The 20,562-nt window shown below is 38.6% G+C and overlaps 1 protein-coding gene across 1 annotated transcript in view; it reads right to left on the reverse strand.

The window, feature by feature from the left end:
- Window positions 1–20,252, reverse strand: part of STK24 (serine/threonine kinase 24) — a 42,330-nt gene extending 22,078 nt beyond the window's left edge. The window contains exon 1 of the mRNA XM_009078845.1: window positions 20,025–20,252. The gene's annotated coding sequence lies outside the window, so the exon portion shown is untranslated. The remainder of the gene's footprint in view (window positions 1–20,024) is intronic.
- Between the last annotated feature and the right edge of the window lie 310 nt (window positions 20,253–20,562).

Raw genomic sequence — 20,562 nt, forward strand, 5'->3', positions numbered from 1 at the left:
CTCAATTAATCTGAAAAGAACAAACTAGTTCCAAAACTGACATGCATTGCATAACATGATGTGTGATACTTTGTTTCACAAATATTGCAGTTATGCCAAAGTAATATGGGTCAGGAGAAGAGTCTTATATTTCAATACTGGTATAAATCTACAGCTTAAGAAACCAGATGAAAAGAACCTTGAGATATGCAGTGTGCACAACAGGACAACCTCTCTAAATCACATTCCTGCACTGTTACCATGTTGTTAGCAGTAACATTACTGTTACCACTACTCTTGGAGACTTGTCTCTTTTAATTTCACATGTAAAAACCCAGAGAAGTTCTGTAGCAACCGAAAGCTTCTTAAATTCTTGCATCGTGATTCTTAGATGCCTGACTTCAACAACATGATGCAGAGATCATGGAACTTGTCTTCCATATTTAAGCCACCTTGCCGACTGATTCCCTTCCTTTTGGATGGAAAGAAGGACAGTTTCAGGATTCATTCACACTTGTGCATTTAACCACGCACCTGAAGCCCCTGCGGCTCGACAAAGCCACCAGGTGGCAGAATCGCCTAATGCCAAAGACGCTCTCACCCACCCCATACCCTCCAAGAAGGGCCAGCCCCAAAACAAGCTGTGCAACCCACCTAACACAGAAGCACAAAACCACCTGTTTTAAATGAATCTGAAAACATTTATCGCTCCAACACCCTTAATAAAGAGAAGGAAGGAATGACTAGGCAAGAGAAATAATCCTTAGGGCTCATATGTCCAAATTCTTCAAAATGCCTTCCTTTCCTCGCAGTCATCAAAATCAGCTTCAGGCACCTTCTTATTCATTCACCACCTCCTTTCAACACCAAGTCACAACAATAGTCACTGTTTTGCTACACGGGATGAAGAACAGGCACACCCTGGCACTGGAGTTCTCATTACTTACTAACGCACGTGGACATTGGTGAGATTATACCAAAGCTACAGATCAATTAGAAAAAAAATTAAGTCCTGTATGATGCCATAAATGATGCACTCAGGAAATGGCATTTATGCATTTGTGGCTCCTGCTCCTCTTAGACAAGGCTAAACCTTTCCCCAATACCAGTAAACGTCACCAATGTCTCAAATCTGAAAACATGTACCAAGAAGTATCAAGACCTCCAAACTATTTCAAATACCTTTGTCTAGGAGCTTATCCTATCATAAAAATAATACATATACAAGAAAATAATTATTTTAGGCTTTAGAGAGAAGACACTTATGAGTTGATGTATTACCATCAGATCCTTGAAACGCACAAAGATTTGCAAACTTTCCGATAGTTACTTGACTGTTCAATTTCTAGACCCACAGATTAGTATTAGAACAGACATCAACTGCCAACACCGAGTTCTTTAACAGTACAAGGTGGCTATTACTGTTATTCAGCAAACGTATGGTATTGCCAAGGAATACATACAGATCTACCTCGTGGCCACATTCCTTGCCATTTCTTGACTAGTTATAAGTATTACCTATATGTACAATTGGTTCAATTTAAATCCAACCAGAACTAGGCCCAGCTCTGCCACATGCTAACTGCACAGAATGAATAACATACCACTCTCTGCCTTTGTTCCATTCTTTCCAGTACACAATCCTCAGGCAGAGAAGCTAAGTAAATGCTACCCTGAACTTAAAACAGCCTATCCTGATGCCAGTTGGATTGCTCAATGCCATACAATAACTCTTTGGACAGATGGAAAGGATGTGACAAAAGACAGAATAACTGATAGCAAAAGTAAGTTACTTACATGAAGTTTCTCAAAAATTTGAACACTGTGGGTACCCAATTCTATTACTGTAAGTCGGAAATTGAGCCCTTTCCACTGCAAATGAACAAACTGATTCTATCACAAAAAAAACCAGGGTCCTATAGCTGTTTAACAGCTATCAAGAACAGTTTTTGCAAGCTTTTGGAACTGTCTTCACAGAGGACAAAGTCAGAAAAACCTATCTTTTGGTGTTCATTCACACCACCTTGCTGAGGCAGTATAGTTTGTTCTGGAAGGCAACCGCAGTAAGTAGTATAATTTTTCTCCATAGCTGAAAGAACAGAATACTTCCCAGCCTCATTAACAAGGAGTAAGAATGCCACAATCATTCCAACACTTCCTAGAAAGCATATTGAACTTCACAATGAACCTAATCCTTCACTTGAACTTTTCTTTGACAGTCTACTTGTCTGCTAAAGTTCTTCCATTTAGTTCCTCCTAGGACTACAATGCAAAATTGTATAGACCAGTGTATCATTTTTGAAAGGGGAAAGACCTTTGCTATTGTTATTACAGATTTCATTAAATAAAGCCAAAGTGCAACATTTTCTAAAGACACTTGTTTCAAAGCACCTGAAAGTGAGATGGCATGGAAAGACAAGTATTGGTTTCAAAGAATGAGAGAAACCATTTCATGAAATAAAATGCTGGAGCATTACTTTCTTAGCCACCAAAGAGATCCTCTGGATAAACTTTCCCTCCCCATCCTGTCACAACTAACAGCCCTTGCTTTAGATCAGAGTCTTCAAGTGCTGTCTTGTTTTCTTAGAAAAGCAAAAAAGTATTGAAACACCAATAGATGCAATGAATTAGCCATCTTTAGCCTTATAAATCGATATCCTGCTTTGGTGTTTTGAAATACAAGAGGAGCAAAAGCAGATGTTATGAAATACAGTCTAAAATAAACTATTCATCAAGAAAGTATAACTAAAAATCTAGCCATGATGAAGTAAATAATCTCCTGCACTACTAAAGAAAAGAGTCAAAATTGATTTTGCTTCCTAAATGAATGATACTGTCAATTTGAAAAGCTCCAAAGATAAAGAATATTGATTTGCATATCAGTTCCCCTCCAGGAAAAATTGACCAAGCAATAACTACATTTACCTTTAAAAAGAATTCTCTAAGTGTTTCATGAATTCCAGAGCCTCCAAATAATATAACACTTCCCACCCATAGCTAGGTCTCTTGTTTTATTAGAATAAATGTCCATCAACAAAAACTTTATTTTAGACTAGAAAGCAGCCTAGTAATTCTCAGCCCTGCTTCTACTCCTCCTCACTGAATTTTTAAAGAGGCAGGTATAAGACCAAATTTAAGCTACTCCCCAAAAAAAACCCCAACCAACCAACCAAAAATCCAAACAAACCCATCTCCACTCATCAGCTCAGACGAAGGAAATAAAAGGTGCCCTTGTTTCCTTCTCATCTGCTCACAAGGGAGGACGATTCATTAATAAAGATGAAACTACATCTGTAATATAGCTTATCTTAAAGGAAGAGAACGAACCTGGTAATATTTACAAAAGGTGCAGTGCACTACTGCACATTTTGGCACATTCAGCAATGCCTTGTAGAGATAAAAAGTGTTAGAATAATTCCCAGAAAAAGATTTGTAGTTTCCTGAAAGTTTACTTCTTTGAACTTGAATATTTATTTTGCCTCTTTGAACACCAGAAGAAGAGGTGTAGAAATAAAACAAAAGATTAAGAAAAAAAAAATCCAAATTCCTAGAGCTGAACAATGTATAAAGTGTAGAAGATTGCAAAAGAAAGTTTTCCAGTGAAACTACATAAGCTGACTACAGTAAAGAATCATAGAATCATTTGAGGAATAAAAACCAAACCAATCAACTAAAAAACCAACCCCAAAGATATGAAAACCAACAACCAAACATTTGAATGCTGTCAAGCAAACCTAAACTAGTTTAATCTGTCAACATAGCCAGGACCTGTAAATATTATAAGTCTGGATGATCTGGAAGTTGTTCATAATATCCATAGGCAAATCCTTTCCTAAGATATGTAAGTGTAGAATTAGACAGGTTGTTATTTTATAGTACACTCCACTTCTTTACTACCTGATTATATTTAAGTTACAATCCACAGAAACTTTGTATGTATATGGTAGAGTCCAGTAAGAAGGCTAGCTTGATGGCAGATACGAAAAGTGCTCTACAGAGTCAGTCTCTTTCTTAGGTGTAAAGAAGTCAAACTAGTAGCTGAATAATATACTGATTGCAAATGGGAAAAAAAAACCAAGATGAAACATTATAGCACTTGCTAATAGATAAAGCTTAAATGGTCTGAGTGCCAACTATACCACTATGCTCTCCAAGTCTACACCAGTTTCAGCGAACATATAACTCATATTTACTAATGATCTACTACATGCCCAAATATTCCCATAAAAAATTAAACAACTAAGCAAAACAACAAACCAACTAAAACACCACAACAAGAACCCCAAGAAATTTCTTCCTTATGATTGCAGTCATATTCTTAGTAGGTTTTATATAATGTTTACTGGAATAAGAACATGAAAAGAGATCTAGAGCTGAGTAGTCATACAAGTGACATGAATCAGGTATAAAAGGGGTGGAAATCACCCCTGAAAAATATGCTTTTACAAAAAATAAAAATAAATTTTAAAAAGCTACCATGGGAATTTTGCATTTAAGTTTTGCTGTCAAATAAACTTCTGTTTATTTAAAATTGCTTTCTCTACTGGACTATTATTCCATCAGCATTTGGAAGACACAAACTGTGCTGCATCTAGGTAGCATCTCTAACATGGAAAAAAAACTCCTAAGGATCTATTTCCCTCCAGGAGAATGAAATACAATTTATTTATACAGAACTGGAATAATGCTCATGAGAAATTCAAACACATGAAGAATTAGGAGGAAATCATCATCACTCAGAAATCTTTTTTTTTTTTTAAATGTTTTAAAGCTATGTGAAGTAAGCAGGGTGTGATTTTGGTTGATTGGTTTTGTTGCTTTTGGTTTTGGGTTTGCTTGGGGTTTTCCTCCAACTTTAACCTTAAGAATCATGAATTGATAAAAGCTCAAGTTTGAACCTCATCCAAAATATGAAAAAAAAATAAGGAAAGGAGGGGAGCATATGTCTGAGTATGAACTCAAGAAGTCTAAGGTGTCTTTTTCCCTTCCACTGGGGGCACATTCTTAAGCAAATGGACAAGGATAAATAACAGCAATGGACATCTCCATGAATGTTAGGGAGGCTGAAACCAGCTGAAGAGGCCTCAGAGTCCTCAAAAAATGTTCACACGGGAGCCATGAATAGAAATTTTAGGGATGGCAGTTCTGTACTAAAGAGTATTACCACACTGGGGTGCAGGACTGATGGTAAGTGTTTTGTCTGGGGAGCGTTTCTGAGGCGCTTACCTCCTTTGAAGTGTCTTGGCGTCAGGATGAATGCTAGCTGTCCTCGGGCTGCCATCCCTTTGAGGGGAGGGAGATACAGGTGAGCCCAAAGGTTCTCTTCTAAACACAAGTCCTTACTGCAAGCTGGCCAAAAGGTCCCTGCAATCAAAGAAATCATTGTGGTTTTGCATGTGGCGCATTTATGTCCTTTCATCAAGGTTTGTCAGCCATCTAACATGTTCAACCACAAAGGAAAAAGTAAAGGCATCTGCTGGGTAGCCAACGCAGAACAGAAACTAAGGAAAGAGAAGACCTGCTCATTCCAGTTTGGACACTATGAACTCCATGAAAAACACAGGTAATCTGATTTTTTTGGACTAAGCAGAACCACCTCAATATACAATATTTTATGCATGTATATATGTATAATAAAAGCTGTTTGCCTTTGGAATCATTTTCCAACACTTTGAAACTCCTGCCTTCTTCAGAAGAAAAGCTATCACATTTTCATTTCTAAGCACACATTCTAGTCAGTATCTTCTACAACCTAATGCAGCAGACACTCTTCAGCAATTACCTCTTGAAGTTACCACAACAGTATACAACAGATCCTTAAATGCACCCTCTCTGCCATAAGCTAGTTGTAACAGAGCTTGCAGAGCCACTTGCTAGGAAAAAAAACCCAAAACAATGAATGTTCTGTCACAGTACTGATTTAAGATTCCTTCTGCAGAACATGTAGCAGACTTTTGTGTTTGCATGCCAACATGCTAAAGCCACGAGCTCCATGTTTTCCCTAGTGTGAGTCATCCCTAACAGTGTCCGTATTCACAGCCTCTTTGGCACTCTTCCTGGGCACATGCCCTTCCACCATAGAAATGATTCTTTATAGCCCAGCTGTCACAAGCCTAGGCATGTCACATTAAGCACAAGATTTCCCAGATCTGCAAACTAATGGGCAATCTGGGTTTATAACTCTTCTACCAAAGTATATTACAGTGTAAGCAAATAGACATGTATTTCTTGTATTGGCTGCAAAACCAGTTCCTAGCTAATAAACACAAGAAACTTGCACAATAACAGAAGAACAGTACACATTTCACCTCATAAAGGAGTGGGTAACCACTTCTTTAGAACACTAAGTACACAAGTCCATATGCTTCCTCTTCCCACCTGCCTACAGCCTTTGTCCCTTTTCTTGCTTCATAAAACAGTGGTGGGAAAGGGAAAAAATCATGTTCCTTACAACCATTATCATTTTAACTGTTAAAATTTTTATTACTTAGTGTGGCTGACAGTCATCATCCTCTCCTTCCCTTCCAGGCAAATAACTACTTCTATCCAGCCATTACCCTAATGGGGGGAGAAACCTAACTGCAATCCGTGACAGATCTTTTCTCAGTAAGTCCAGTTAAAGAGACACACAAGGATTAAAGAGAAACTTATTGGTTCTATGGCAATCCCAACATTTCATCTACTCACCTCTTAAGAACAGTCACCAAAAAGGCAAGAAATACAAAAATGAAACCCATAATCAAAGTTCCATACGGAACTGAATTTTACTGAGATACATCAAATGGTTATTACTGAACTGTGTAAAGTCCCAAAATGGGAAATTGGATGCAAAAGTAAATCAACATGAGTTCACAGAATTCTTTATTTCAGATAAATTGCATTGCTTCAAAAACAGAGCTAACAAATGAACCTTGCATCTGATGAATACTGAGATGAGTAATTTATTTCCCATCCCACTTCCCCCAGAAAAGTCACCCTACACCTCTGTACCTTAAACCTTTTCCACTGGAGTAGTTCACATCAATAGTACTCAAAGTTATAAATTACTCCCTTCTCTATACCAGAAACAACCTTCCAACAGAAAATATGAGGCACAAAAACCACCTTGACCTACATTGTCCAAAAAACCAATTTCTCTAATGTTTACTTCCACTCCTGTTGACCCATTACAGCAAATTAAATCCAAAATGAAAGGTACAACTCAAATCTACTTCTTAGCACAAATATCAATCCACAAATCAATTTAACCTTTTTACTTTTACAACTTCCAAGACCTTTTGCACCCTGCTCTGCAGCCTGTAAAGCTCTATTCCTCTTTTCACAACTCTTTTGTATTCACATTGCTATTAAGTTCTACTACTTTCTTTTCAGAGCACTCATAGGCAAATCCTTTTTTGAAACTCTTACTACTAATGAAGTTGTCTGCACCTGCCCTAGAACAGTCCAGATTTCTGTCAAGCTTATCATTTTAGTCCCTGCAAAACACAATTTTTCCAACCCCCTTATTATTTTCCACTTTTTCCTCTTCACAACTCACAAATCCTTGATGCACACAAGTCCATGGACCCTGATGAAACGCACTCCAGGGTAATGAGGGAAGTGTCAAAAGAACTCCCTAAACCACTCACAATCACCTATCAGCAGTCCTGGATAACTGGAGAAGCTCCAGCTAACTGGAAATTAGCAAACGTGACACCCATCTATAAGAACAGTTAGAAGAATGATCTGGGGAAACTACAGGCCTGTAAGCCTAACCTTGGTTCTGGGCAAGGTCATGGAGGAGGTCATCCATCTACTGAGTGCCATCACATGGAACATTTAGGGCAACCAGGGGATCAGACCCTACCAACATGGATTTATGAAAGCAAGGTCCTGCTTGATCAACCTGATGTCCTTCTATGCCAAAGTGACCCACTTAGTGGATGAAGAGAAGGCTGTGGATATGCTACAGCTGGACTTCAGCAAGGCATTTGACACGGTCTCCTACAGCATGCTTCCAGAAAAACTGGCTGCTCATGGCTTAAATGGGTAACAAACTGGCTGGATGACTGGGCCCAGAGGGTTGTGGTGAATGGAGTTAAATCCAATTGGATGCCAGTCACTAATGGTGTTCCCCAGTACTGGGGTCAGTCCTGTTTAACATCTTTCTTGATTATGTGGACATGGGGATTGAGTGCATCCTCAGTAAATTTGCAGATGACACTAAGTTGGGTGGGAGTGTTGATCTGCCCGAGGGTAGGAAAGCTCTACAGAGAGACCTGTACAGATTTCATCAGTGGGCTGAGGACAACTGCATGAGGTACAGTAAGGCAAAGTGCTGGGTCCTGCACTTGGGACACAACAGCCCCATGCAGCATTACAGGCTGGGGGAGGAGTGGCTTGAGACTTGTTTGTCAGAAAGGGACTTGGGAGTGCTGATTGACAGCAGCTCAATATGACCCAACAGTGTGTACAGGTGGCCAAGAAGGCCAATGGCATCTTGACCTGTATCAGGAATAGTGTGGCAAGCAGGACTAGGGAAAAGATCATCCTCCTGTACATGGCACTGGTGAGGTCACACCTTGAGTACTGTGTTCAGTTTTGGGCCCCTCACTTTCCAAAGGACATTGAGGTGCTGGAGCAAGACCAGCCAAGGGCAACCAGGTGAGAAAAGGCCTAGAACACATGTCACATGCAAAGGACATTGAGGTGCTGGAGCAAGACCAGCCAAGGGCAACCAGGTGAGAAAAGGCCTAGAACACATGTCACATGAGGAACAGCTGAGGGAATTGCATTTGTTTAGTCTTGAGAAGAGGCAGCTCTGGGGTGACCTCATCCCTTTCTACAGCTACCTGAAAGGAGGTTGTATAGGGGTGGGGGATGGTCTCTTCTGCCATGGCTGCAGTGAGAGGACTAGATGGAGTGGCTTTAATCCGAGACAGGGGAGGCTCATACTGGATATTAGAAAAAAAAAAAGAATTCACTGTTAAGGTGGTCAGGTAGTAGAATAGTTTGCCCAGGGAGGTGGTGGAGTCACCATTGCTAGAATTGTTTAAGAGGTGTCTGGATCAGGCACTGGAAGATATGGTTTAGGGTTTAGGGGTTACAGAAGAGTGACAGGGTAATGGTTGGATTTTTAGCAATCTCTTCCAATCTTGATGATTCTGTGATTCTAACTCTTACCCTGACCTTGAATTACTTGTAAAAACACCTTTCTATTCTCATAAATCATTTCCATTCTGCCTTCTTTCTCTACATTTTTTTCTTAGAAGTTCAAGGAACTGTTGAAGAAAGCCGAGGAGAAAGCCTCAGTACCTCCAAATGACTATTTTTATCCCAACAGCTGTTATGCAACAGCTTAGAATTAAATAGTATAATGAAAAAAAACTAGACTGAACTTTAAGAACTTGTTTGAAAACGCTGGCTTCTGAATACAAGAATTGCGATGTTTTATAACTAAGAGTCCATAAACCTATTCGTTCTGAAACTTCCCTTTTGAAGTTCAGTATTTTTGAGTCTAACCTACTTCTGTCCAAATAATTTCTGAAAGTTCTACATTCAAGCATTTTAGAAAGCTTGCTAACACACTCTGCAACATGCCATAATAGTCCCTTATATGTGTAAAGAATGTGACTTCTGGTTTTACACAACTACCTTCATACAGACCACACAGAGACCTAGAATAAACCATTTGGCCTGAAAAACTGTATTAATGCCAAAGTATACTGAAGTAAGAAAGTTAACTGAGCAACACAAACTACCTCATGTTCACATTAAAGATACAATACAAACTTAGTAACTATGTAAGAGCACCAGATTACAACAGATAGGTAAAGAAATTTTCAATCAAAATGGTAAATGTTTTAGAGATTCATGAGAACATCGGATCAACACGTTGGCAGCCACATGATGGTGTGACTAGTCACATTCCAGCTGAAAAACCTTGTGCTGGGAAGTCTATCTGGACAAGAAAATAGAGAACCAGCCCATGAAACTAATGCACCTAAACCTGGGCAAAAATACATTCACACACACTCTTTTTTCAGCACTGCTGTTGGTTGATCAAAGAAGTTTCAGAGACACTGATTTAGGACCGTGGTCCCATAAAACTTTAGACCAGTCTGAACCACTAGCATACAATCCCCCCATCCTTAATAAATAAATAAATAAATAAATAAATAAATAAACCCCAGATTAAAAAGGCAATTAGTGCCCTGCCTGCTGGCTGAGCTGAGCCACTTCAATGAAACTTCAGATAGCCCCTGTGCCCAGTTGCAAGGCAGAGCTGGACTTCCCTTTGCAGTAGCAGGAAAAATCTTGCACCTCAATGCCATACCAACACTCCCTTTTCAGATATCTCAGGCCTGCAGCAACAAGTACAGCAGCTAACACACGAGACACAGAAGGACATTTGACACAGACAAGATTACATACTGTTAGAAAGCAATACTGTCATCCTGACCTGCATGGCCAAACTAAACACAAGGCTCCATGTTAAAGCTAATCTAGAAGCAAGCTGTTACCAAAAACTGTGGCCCTTTTCTCTTCCCCCATTTCCCAGTTTTCAGGCCACCTGCCTCCACCATATTTTTTTTTTAACCAGACCTAGAAGTTCTGAAGCCACAGGTCAGAACTGACTAATCTGTTAGTGTTCGGGGTTTGCTCTTTTCAAGAGCCAGGTTATTTTTGGAAGAGACAGGAGAAGGCACTGAGGAAACTTGTTTTCCAGGTGAACCAAGTCATTATGCAGTCAACAGATCCAACATAAGTAAACTGGCAGGAACACAAAAACAGGATGGGGAACAAGATACTGCTGCTGCCTATTTTTCACTCCTGTTAGATCTGCCTAAAGGCAGGTACAAGACACGAAATTGGGCACAGAGTATTTCATACCATACAGAAGTCAGCAATCAGAGCAGTGCAGAGGTGGCTTTTAAGGCCATCACAACAAGCACAACACAAACACATTACCTCTAGGAATTTATATTTTGCATTAAGCTTTCTAAATTCTGATTTAAAACAAGATCAAAATAACATGATACAGTTAAGTACTTCAGCATAATACAAAACACAGTACAAACTCTCAGTTTTCTTCGAGCTATACTAGTGATGCTTCCCAACCTTGATATGCTTGTAAAGAATTACTGAGCCACAAAAGACTAAAAGTGCAGAAATGATTACACTGATGAACGGGGAAATTCTTGAAGCCACCACTGTTCACTAGGTAGATTTTTCAATAGATACGGAAAAATAGGGCAATATGATGCAGATTCCAGAAAGTGATAATGATCCCTTGTACTGCTAAAGGAAAGTAGTAGAGTAACAAGTTTCTAAAGTCCCAATTCAAAACAGTATCTTTGAATAAAGACAATGCAAACAAGTGACTTTATTCTCATTCAGAGCACAGCAAGTAACTACAGGGAAAGACAGAAGTAGTAAAGACTACAGGCAACAAAGATTCAGACTTGCAAGGTAACCATCTCTGAAATAAAAAGGGACCAAATTACTTTAACTATGAAAACAGGGCCTCACAGCAAAACCACAAGTGCTAGAAATAGAGTTTATGGGTTCTTTAGCATCCCTTTGCCTTAGTCTTATTTATGGCTATTAGGGGCTGTATCAATGGAAGCTTTCTACTCGTTCTTTCAATCAGTAGTCTGAAGAGATCTGAGAGCCTATCAGAACTACTACTGCAGAAACCTTCTGGCTACCTCCTTCCAGGCTGTCCAGCCAGATGTCACTTCCACATTTACCATGGACAAATGAAGGCAACACATGTTCCAATCCTCTGAAGGCTAGTGCTGCCTAGTGAGGAAAAGTAAGCAAAGCAGAAAAGGGACTGCCTCACAGGAACCTAGGCCTCATTTTACACTCAACTCTGTCACAGTAACAGAGAATTTGCAGTTCCAGCCTCCCCCTCATTTCCGTGGCAAAAATTCCTACAGGATAAGACAATTCCATCTGGCTTTGGTCAAAGGAACAGAGAAGGCACTCCATTGCCTCAACCCCTCACAAAATGTGATGATGACAACATGGCTGCAATTGTAGTAGTAGTAATTAAAGCTTATTTTTTATTTAAGTTTGCCTAAATGAGTTGAGAGAAGGGCAAGGAAACTGGTAAAGGGTCTGGAACACAAGCCTTTTGAGGAGCAGCTGGGGGAGCCGAGGCTGTTTGGAGAAAAGGAGGCTGAGGGAGGAGCTGATCCCACTCTACAACTCTGACAGGAGGCTGCAGTGAGGTAGGGGAATCGGTCTGTCTCTCAGGTAACAAGTGACAGGATAAGAGGAAATGGCCTCAAGTTGCACCAGGGGAGGCTTAAATTAGATATTAGGACAAAATTCTTCACAGCAAGGGATGTAAAGCATTGGAACAGACTGCCCAAGGAAATGGTAGAGTCACCACCACTGGAAGCATTCAAAAAACATATAGCTATGGCACTTGAGGACACGGTTTAATGGTCAACATGGTGGTGGTGCTAGGGTGATGGTTAGACTTCATATCAAAAGGTCTTTTCCAGCCTTAACAATTCTATGATTCTAATCCCCACCCAAAGTTCAGGAACCGTGGTTTACAAAAGACAAGTCAGTAAGGGCACTAGCTGCTGCTATGGGACTGGGCACAGAAGATGGAACATCAAGAAACTACTCAAACATTTCACTTCCCTCTGTGGTAATATAGCAACCCCTGTTTCAGTGGATTCTACAGTCCTGATGTTAAGAGGTAAAAATCTCTGTTCCAGTCTCCCACCCTGATAAGCACAATGAAACCTGCTAAAGGCAAACTGCTGTATCAAATGACGACAGAATGCACTAAATCCATTAAATCCTGGCTGACCCACAGCATACATGTAAGGTCACATCAGGTCAGAGATGCTCATAAATGTTAAAGTAACCCAACTAAACCTGTAAAGCAAAAGAACATCAACTTACAATTTATTGTAGTCACACAAACACCCACATCCAAAGTTATATTACCTAGAATATTCAACATATCCACATTAAAGTTCATGAGTCTCCTAAAGCATTCAAGCTTAGGCTTCTTTAAATTCAGCAAATACTGATCTAAAAAGCCCAAAACTGCTAGTGACAAAACCCATCTCATATAAGATTTTGCAATATTTAAGCTATCTTCCCTTTAAAACAGTGTGTGCCATTATCAGATGAAATGTGCTTGTCTTGACCACTCAGCAAATACATCTTGCCACATTTTGGTTTAACAGATTAGGAAGCACTAAACTATCAGCGCTTAAACACAGAAAAGCTTTCACATATACATAGTCACTTCCAAAGTTTTCTGAAAAAAACAAACAAAACAAAGCCTGAACTTCAGTCATCCTCTGGAATACAGGCTTTGTGAATCTCAAACTGATGGTCTTTGCTGAAGGTCTTTACTGAGTGCATTGCCATTTTCCACCCACACTGTGAACTGGCCATATTATTTCAAGAACAATTTCACTGATGCCATGTATATCAAAGCCCTAACCAATGCAAGATTTGCTTTGACTCAGTCATAGCACTACTTACCAACATCATGCTTATCTGATCACCTGAAATAAAACCATAGATGCCTTTCAGAATCAGTGATTTTCATAAAGAAGTTTTTCTTTCTGGAGCTCACTTGCCAGAGCTCATTGTCCTACAGAGTTCAGTTAACCAAACTTCATAGAAGTACCTTTTTTGTTCCTGAGGGTACATTGTGACATTCATAAAGTTCAACCAGAAGTTATTATCTGTTTTCTTTCTGTCTATATAAACACCATCTTGACTTATAGCAGTAAGTATATTATATCCTAGACGTGAAATAAAAATGCATACAGGTTTTTGTAACAAAGTCTGAAGTGAAAATTAGCAGCAGCTATCCCTTATGAACCTTACCAGCATTGGTGGTTCTTATAAAACATTTTAAAAGGAATTCTTATAATACATTAATAGAATGGGAAATTGTTTGGGTGAAAGAAAATGGGGAAATAAACCAGAAGTCTTACTCTTCTTGGGTCAATAAATTTAAACAGCTCAAAAGAGGATATTTCAAAAGCTACAGTGTGTGCTAGAAAAATACAATTGAAGAATGTAGAAACATGAGCTTAGAGACTAATATTTTCAAAATGCATACTACAAAATTAGTTCAATACCAGTTTAATATCCTTGCACCTAGTTACACTGGATGATGAAACTACTTAGAGAGCTAATGCTCTACCATTTAACTCACATGTATAGAAGTCTAAGACAAGGAATTGAAAGAATTTTTAATGCATACATACATATAAAATATATTGATCTCTGCTTTTGTTTTGTCCATGTATATATATTAACCTCAGCTTTGAGAGCGACATACCTATACATTACGCAAACATTTCAAGGGTCTTTATTCTTCAACCTTTTGCAGATAAAGACAAATTGATCTCATATTTCTAAAGAGTAATACAAGATCAAAATATATAAAAATGTTATAAAGTTAAAATAAAGCAGTAATTAAAGTTATTAACAAAACTGAAGAAAGATTATCAAAAAGGCATCGGAATCTTGGAAATAAAACAGATTCCAAACAACTTGGCCTAAACAGGACAGGAGAAACAACCACAGAACTGAATCTAACTAAGCTCTTGAAAAACTGGAAAAGTAGAGTAAGACACAATAAAACAGAGCCAACACGTTCCTAGACAAAAACTTCTAGAATAAGTATGATAGCAATACTTTTCAAGAGTTCTGGTATGGCAAAACTCTGAAGAGATAGCAAACAACTTCAGCCAATTTTATAAGAAATATGAAAAAATGAACAAGAAACAAAGAATCTCTATTCCATTACAAGGAAGGCAGAGGATGCTGCTACCTGAAATTTGAAGAAGGAAATGGACCCAGAGAAGTTTCACAAATGAATTTTACAAGGTTCTAAAAGGAACTGTAATTCTTCTATCCATTGAGCATTTAGTCAGATCATAGATGGAACAGATGAACTTTCCATTTGCAAGACAGTGAGGAACACTGATACAGCTATTCATCACACTATGGCAGATAAGGAGCAGCAATCCCTGTAGATATCTGCATCCACCTAAACCATGACGCTGCAATATGCTTTAAGAGGACATTCTAATTACTTACTATCCCCTACAGTAGACAAAAGGTCTTTGTCCCAATAGAAAGGGAACATGAAGACATTATGTTTAAAAATACGATGTCTTCAGGAAAGAGCATTTCAATTCCTGTTTTATATGAAGATCTTTGGATTTCTGACAAATATGTACCACAAATAAATTTATGTTCAGGATGACAACCTGAACTGGTACCCACTTCACTACTGCTTTTGCTCTGTTTGAATGGACTCTTACCACATCAACTGCACACAAACCTCCAACAACAGATGCAAAGAACAACATCTAGAGGAAAGGAAAACTTGCTCTATGTGAGCAATAAGGTGCTTTTTATTTAAGACTTGCTATGCTAAAGCAGTAGCACTTCCTATAAACAGATCTCTGGATATGAAGAAAAATTGCTATAAAGCAAACACATTTCTGAAAATACAAAATGAGGATATGCAAAAAATTGTAGAATAAGAAAATTTGAAATGGCTTTGGGGCATATGACTCTACTCTAGAAAGTAGCTAGAAATTAAATAGCTTTTTTAAAAGGTAACTTTCTAGAACAAAGTAACTTTCACAACTCACTAATGTATTTATGTCAATTGTACTTCCATGTATATCAGACATGCACAGTGGTATTATATAAGCTTTCAAAAATTTCAAGCAACAGGTTCCTGTACACACTGGCATATATAATCATGTAGATTAATGGAAGCAGGTGTAGAATAACACAGAATAAACAATACAAGGATTTCTCAAAGACAGGTGATTCAGGTGTTTAAAAAAACCCAAACAAAACCAAACCAAAACACTCACAAAGAAAACAAGCCTAAAACATTGTGGCTACCTAGAGAATCTTGAAAAATATAATCCTTCATGGCAATGCCCATTAACCACCTTTGAAAACACAGAATGCTTCTTAAAATCTGTCAAATATGCTAAAGGATGCCAGACCAGGTATTCCACAATTACATAAACTTGTTCTAGAAAGGGACATAAAATATTGACCATCAGGTATGCAGAGTCCCAAATGAGGCAGAAAATTTTCTTTCCCAGTGACTTGAAACTTGGGCCACCCCATCACCACTGTGCTCAGCATAAATTGAAAGCACAGCCCCATACCAGCCACTGTGAAGAAAATTAACTCTACCCCAGCCAAAACCAGCACAGTCTGCCATGGGAGTATTTAGGAAAAACATTATTACATGATAAAAGACACCTCTCATCAGCTCACATGTTATATAGGACACCTAGGGAAACAAAGACTGACCTAGAGCCAGAAGGAAAAAAATAAGACAGCAATTCCAATAACAATTCCAATTTGTCTGCCAAAAATAATTCACAGAAAATCAAATTAAGAGTTCCCTGTAAACAGTACCTCTTTCTCTCCAACAACCACCAGACCTGTGGTCTGTGCACATCAGGCTGCACAGATTTTAGAGAACAGTAACTGGTGAAGTAGCAATATAACCTAAGATCCGAATGTCTTCCCACTTGCTTGAAGTTTGTTCTGTGAGAAAACATTTATATCTTGTAATTAGTGCCAAACTGTCCAATCACAGAAGGAATAATGTCTCCTAATCACACAAAAAATGGAAAATTGATGTATTAAACACTTTCAGTGACGAATTATCACACTGTCAGAAACAGAGTTAAAACATGATCAGACCTTAGAACTATATATGGTAGTCCTGGCTTCCAAACACAGAGAACTGCAGCAAATAAATATAGATTTCTCGCCAAGAATATTAACCATTTCATTTAAATATTAATATGATCCTTTTTAAGTGTATGTATATATATCTGATGACATATTATTGCTGTCTAATAACAAGACTTGACTCTTTAGAAAGCAAATAGAACTTCAAAATGTTTCCTTTGCAAAGATTCTACCACTACAGCATCACCTAATAACCAACACATATTAATTTTTAATAGCATAAGGAAATTAGTTTCTGTTTTGAAGACCAAAATTCTGTAGTACCAAGTACCTTGTGAACAACATACCTTTACAAAGAACTGAAGCTATGAATAAACATGAACAGTTGTACATTCTACCAACTGTAGAAAAAGCTGTACTTAACTCCAAAAGTAACAGCCATCCATAGCCACAACTAGTGCAGTATCTTAGAAAATTGACACAAGCTGAAAAATTCCCAGGCCACAGTAATTGACAGAAGGGATGCACAAGGCACAAATATTTTCAGGAGTTCCTCCTCACAACAATAAGCACGAACATCACTAATGACACTTCCATCCAGCCAAACCCATTCAGGGTTCAGAGCCCTAGAGTCCCATCTCACTTTCAGTGAGGAAAAGCAACCATTGCCATACTATTTCTGCGAAGTGCTGACTTCATTTACTTCTAATTTGATTCTCTTTTTCAGTCCCATTGTTATTATATGTTTTAAAAACTATTAAGTGACATTCCCATTAGACTTCTCTTTTTCTTGTACTTTATTTCGTTTATCCTATAAGATCCTGATAGAGGTCACCTAGGCTTGACATTTACAATTCCATGGGCCCTGATGGGATACATCCATGAGTGCTGAGAGAGCTGGCAGACATCATAGCTAGGCCACTCACTATCATCTTTGAAAGGTCATGGAGATCAGGAGAGGTGACTGAGGACTGGAAGAAAGCAAACATCACCTCAGTCTTCAGAAAGGACAAGAAAGAGAACCCAGGGAACTACTGGCCATTCACATTTACAATTCCATGGGCCCTGATGGGATACATCCATGAGTGCTGAGAGAGCTGGCAGACATCATAGCTAGGCCACTCACTATCATCTTTGAAAGGTCATGGAGATCAGGAGAGGTGACTGAGGACTGGAAGAAAGCAAACATCACCTCAGTCTTCAGAAAGGACAAGAAAGAGAACCCAGGGAACTACTGGCCATTCAGCTACACATCATGGAAAGGAAAGGTAGAGAATCATTCTGGAGGCCATCTCTAAACACATGGAGGACAAGAAGGTGATCAAGAGTCATCAACATGGGTTTACTAAAGAGAAAACACACTTGACCAACCTGATTGCCTTCTACAATTTAATAACCACCTGGATGGATGAGGGGAAAGCAGTTGATACTGTCCACCTGAACTTTAGCAAATTCTGCCTGAACATGAGGAAGAACTTCTTTACTGTGCAAGTGACTGAGCACTGGAACTGGTAGTCCAGAGAGGCTGTTGATTCTCCCTCACTGGAGATATTCAAGAACTGTCTGGATGTGGCTACACATCATGGAAAGGTGATGGAGAGAATCATTCTGGAGGCCATCTCTAAACACATGGAGGACAAGAAGGTGATCAAGAGTCATCAACATGGGTTTACTAAAGAGAAAACACACTTGACCAACCTGATTGCCTTCTACAATTTAATAACCACCTGGATGGATGAGGGGAAAGCAGTTGATACTGTCCACCTGAACTTTAGCAAATTCTGCCTGAACATGAGGAAGAACTTCTTTACTGTGCAAGTGACTGAGCACTGGAACTGGTAGTCCAGAGAGGCTGTTGATTCTCCCTCACTGGAGATATTCAAGAACTGTCTGGATGTGCTCTAGGATGACCCTGCCTGAGCAGGGAGGTTGGACCAGCTGAACAATTATGGTTCCTTCCAACCTGACCCACTCTGTCACCTTATTACTCCTCCTCCAAAATGAACAGATTTAGCAGACAGTCCAGGAGAGAAATACCACTTCTGCCTTTTTTGCTATGCTTCACTTAACTACCAATCCTAGACTGAGAAATTTCAAAACTATTAATAAAAGCTATGACTAAATGTGTATCCAGTTTACTGTGCTCAATTAAGTGCCTCCTGATGCTTCTGAAATCTAAACTATACATAACTTCTAAGTCCAGTGCTGGTGGCATATTATCAGGTCAGAAACCATTCACAAAACCTTCACTGGTAAGATGTCCAAGCAAAGTGGTTCAGGGCACAAAGAAAACTGTTTATCTCTTGACTAATGCATCTCCTGGTTTCAGAAAAAAATGTCCTTTTTTTCCTTGGAAACTAACTGGCAATCTCAGAAATACAGAGATCAAATGGGGTCCCCAGTTCAGAATCCCAACAATTTTGCTGATAAATAAGAGTCCTTTCACAAAAGCAAAAGCAGACTAAAAACTAAAGCATTTTCAGCCTTCTTCTAAATTCAAATCCTGCTAAGACAACAATCTCTTATCTAGGTTGCCAGCTCACTGCCATAAAAGAAAGAGCTATCCAGATGGGAACAAAGTCTGGCCAAAGAAATAATGCAGTATCAAAAGATTCCAGACATTTCCCACTACCTTCTAGAGGTAATAAATCACTATATCCATCCAATTAAAAACAACAACAACAATATAAAAGCAAACAAAGAATTCTCTGGTACACTTAAAACTGAACCTTGACCTTAATAATACGGGAGGAAGAGGGAAGGGAAACAGGTTCAGAAGGCTGTTAATAGAAACCCCTTCCATCATTCGCTTCACTTAAGGCTAATGTACAAATAAATTAACTTTTAGATTTTAATTTTTCAGTCACTCAGATCAAAGTTAAGTTCAGACTCCTTTGAAAAATATCCTAAGCTTTGCCACAGATCAAACCTTGACAAAAACTCTTGGGCTTTCCAAAACAGCTGACACTTCATTGCTTTTAGTGTTCTGACAATTCAAATGGAGACTTAGGTTGAATTTTCTGAATTTAAATAACCGTTAGAGTTACACTCTCCTTATATTAAGAGAATCTAAAAATATTAATTAGAGCCTAACAAACTGATGTTATTTGTACCGAAATAGCAAAACACGTGCAATCTTTTTCTATAAAGCTCTGTCATACTTTACACACCATAGTAACTCATTCTTTCTTTAGAACTGAAAGGACAAAAATACATTTTTCTTCAGCTGAGGTCTAACTGAAACTTCGCCAATGCAAACAGGCACCATTGGATAACTTGGAATAGAACTATTTAGAAAATCAAATCACCATCATCTGTGAGTATCTTACCTTTAAATAGGATCCATAATATTTAGTTACATATGGACTGTCACACTGACTCAGCACTGTGATTTCTTGTTGGATGTCTTCTATTTCATCTTCTGCTTCTTCTAGGTCAATAATTTTTATAGCAACAACTTTCTGAGTCCGATTGTCAATTCCTTTAAAAACTTCCCCAAAAGAGCCCTTACCAATTTTCTCCAGTTTGGTAAACAGTTCTTCTGGATCTGCCTTCAGAGTCTGTTAAAAATAAGAGAAAAGTTACTCAGTATTTGCAACACTAAAACAAAAGGTGATATTTTTAAAGGCAACAAGCATTTCAAATTCTATACATTATTATTTATTTAGCTACTTTTTTCTAGCTCCATAATTACCACATTCTTCCTGCTTCCCTTATATGTACACACTGAAAGGTTTATGCTTCCCTGAATACAAAATACAAATTTAACACTGTTCCTGTGTCAGGTTTTTATCCTATCTGGCAACAGAAAGTGCTGCTACCTCGATTTCTTTTCCTCTGCCAATAAAGAACACCCAGAATGAAAGA

This window comes from Acanthisitta chloris, unplaced genomic scaffold (assembly GCF_000695815.1).
Source record: "Acanthisitta chloris isolate BGI_N310 unplaced genomic scaffold, ASM69581v1 scaffold9747, whole genome shotgun sequence".
NCBI classification, from domain to species: domain Eukaryota; kingdom Metazoa; phylum Chordata; class Aves; order Passeriformes; family Acanthisittidae; genus Acanthisitta; species Acanthisitta chloris.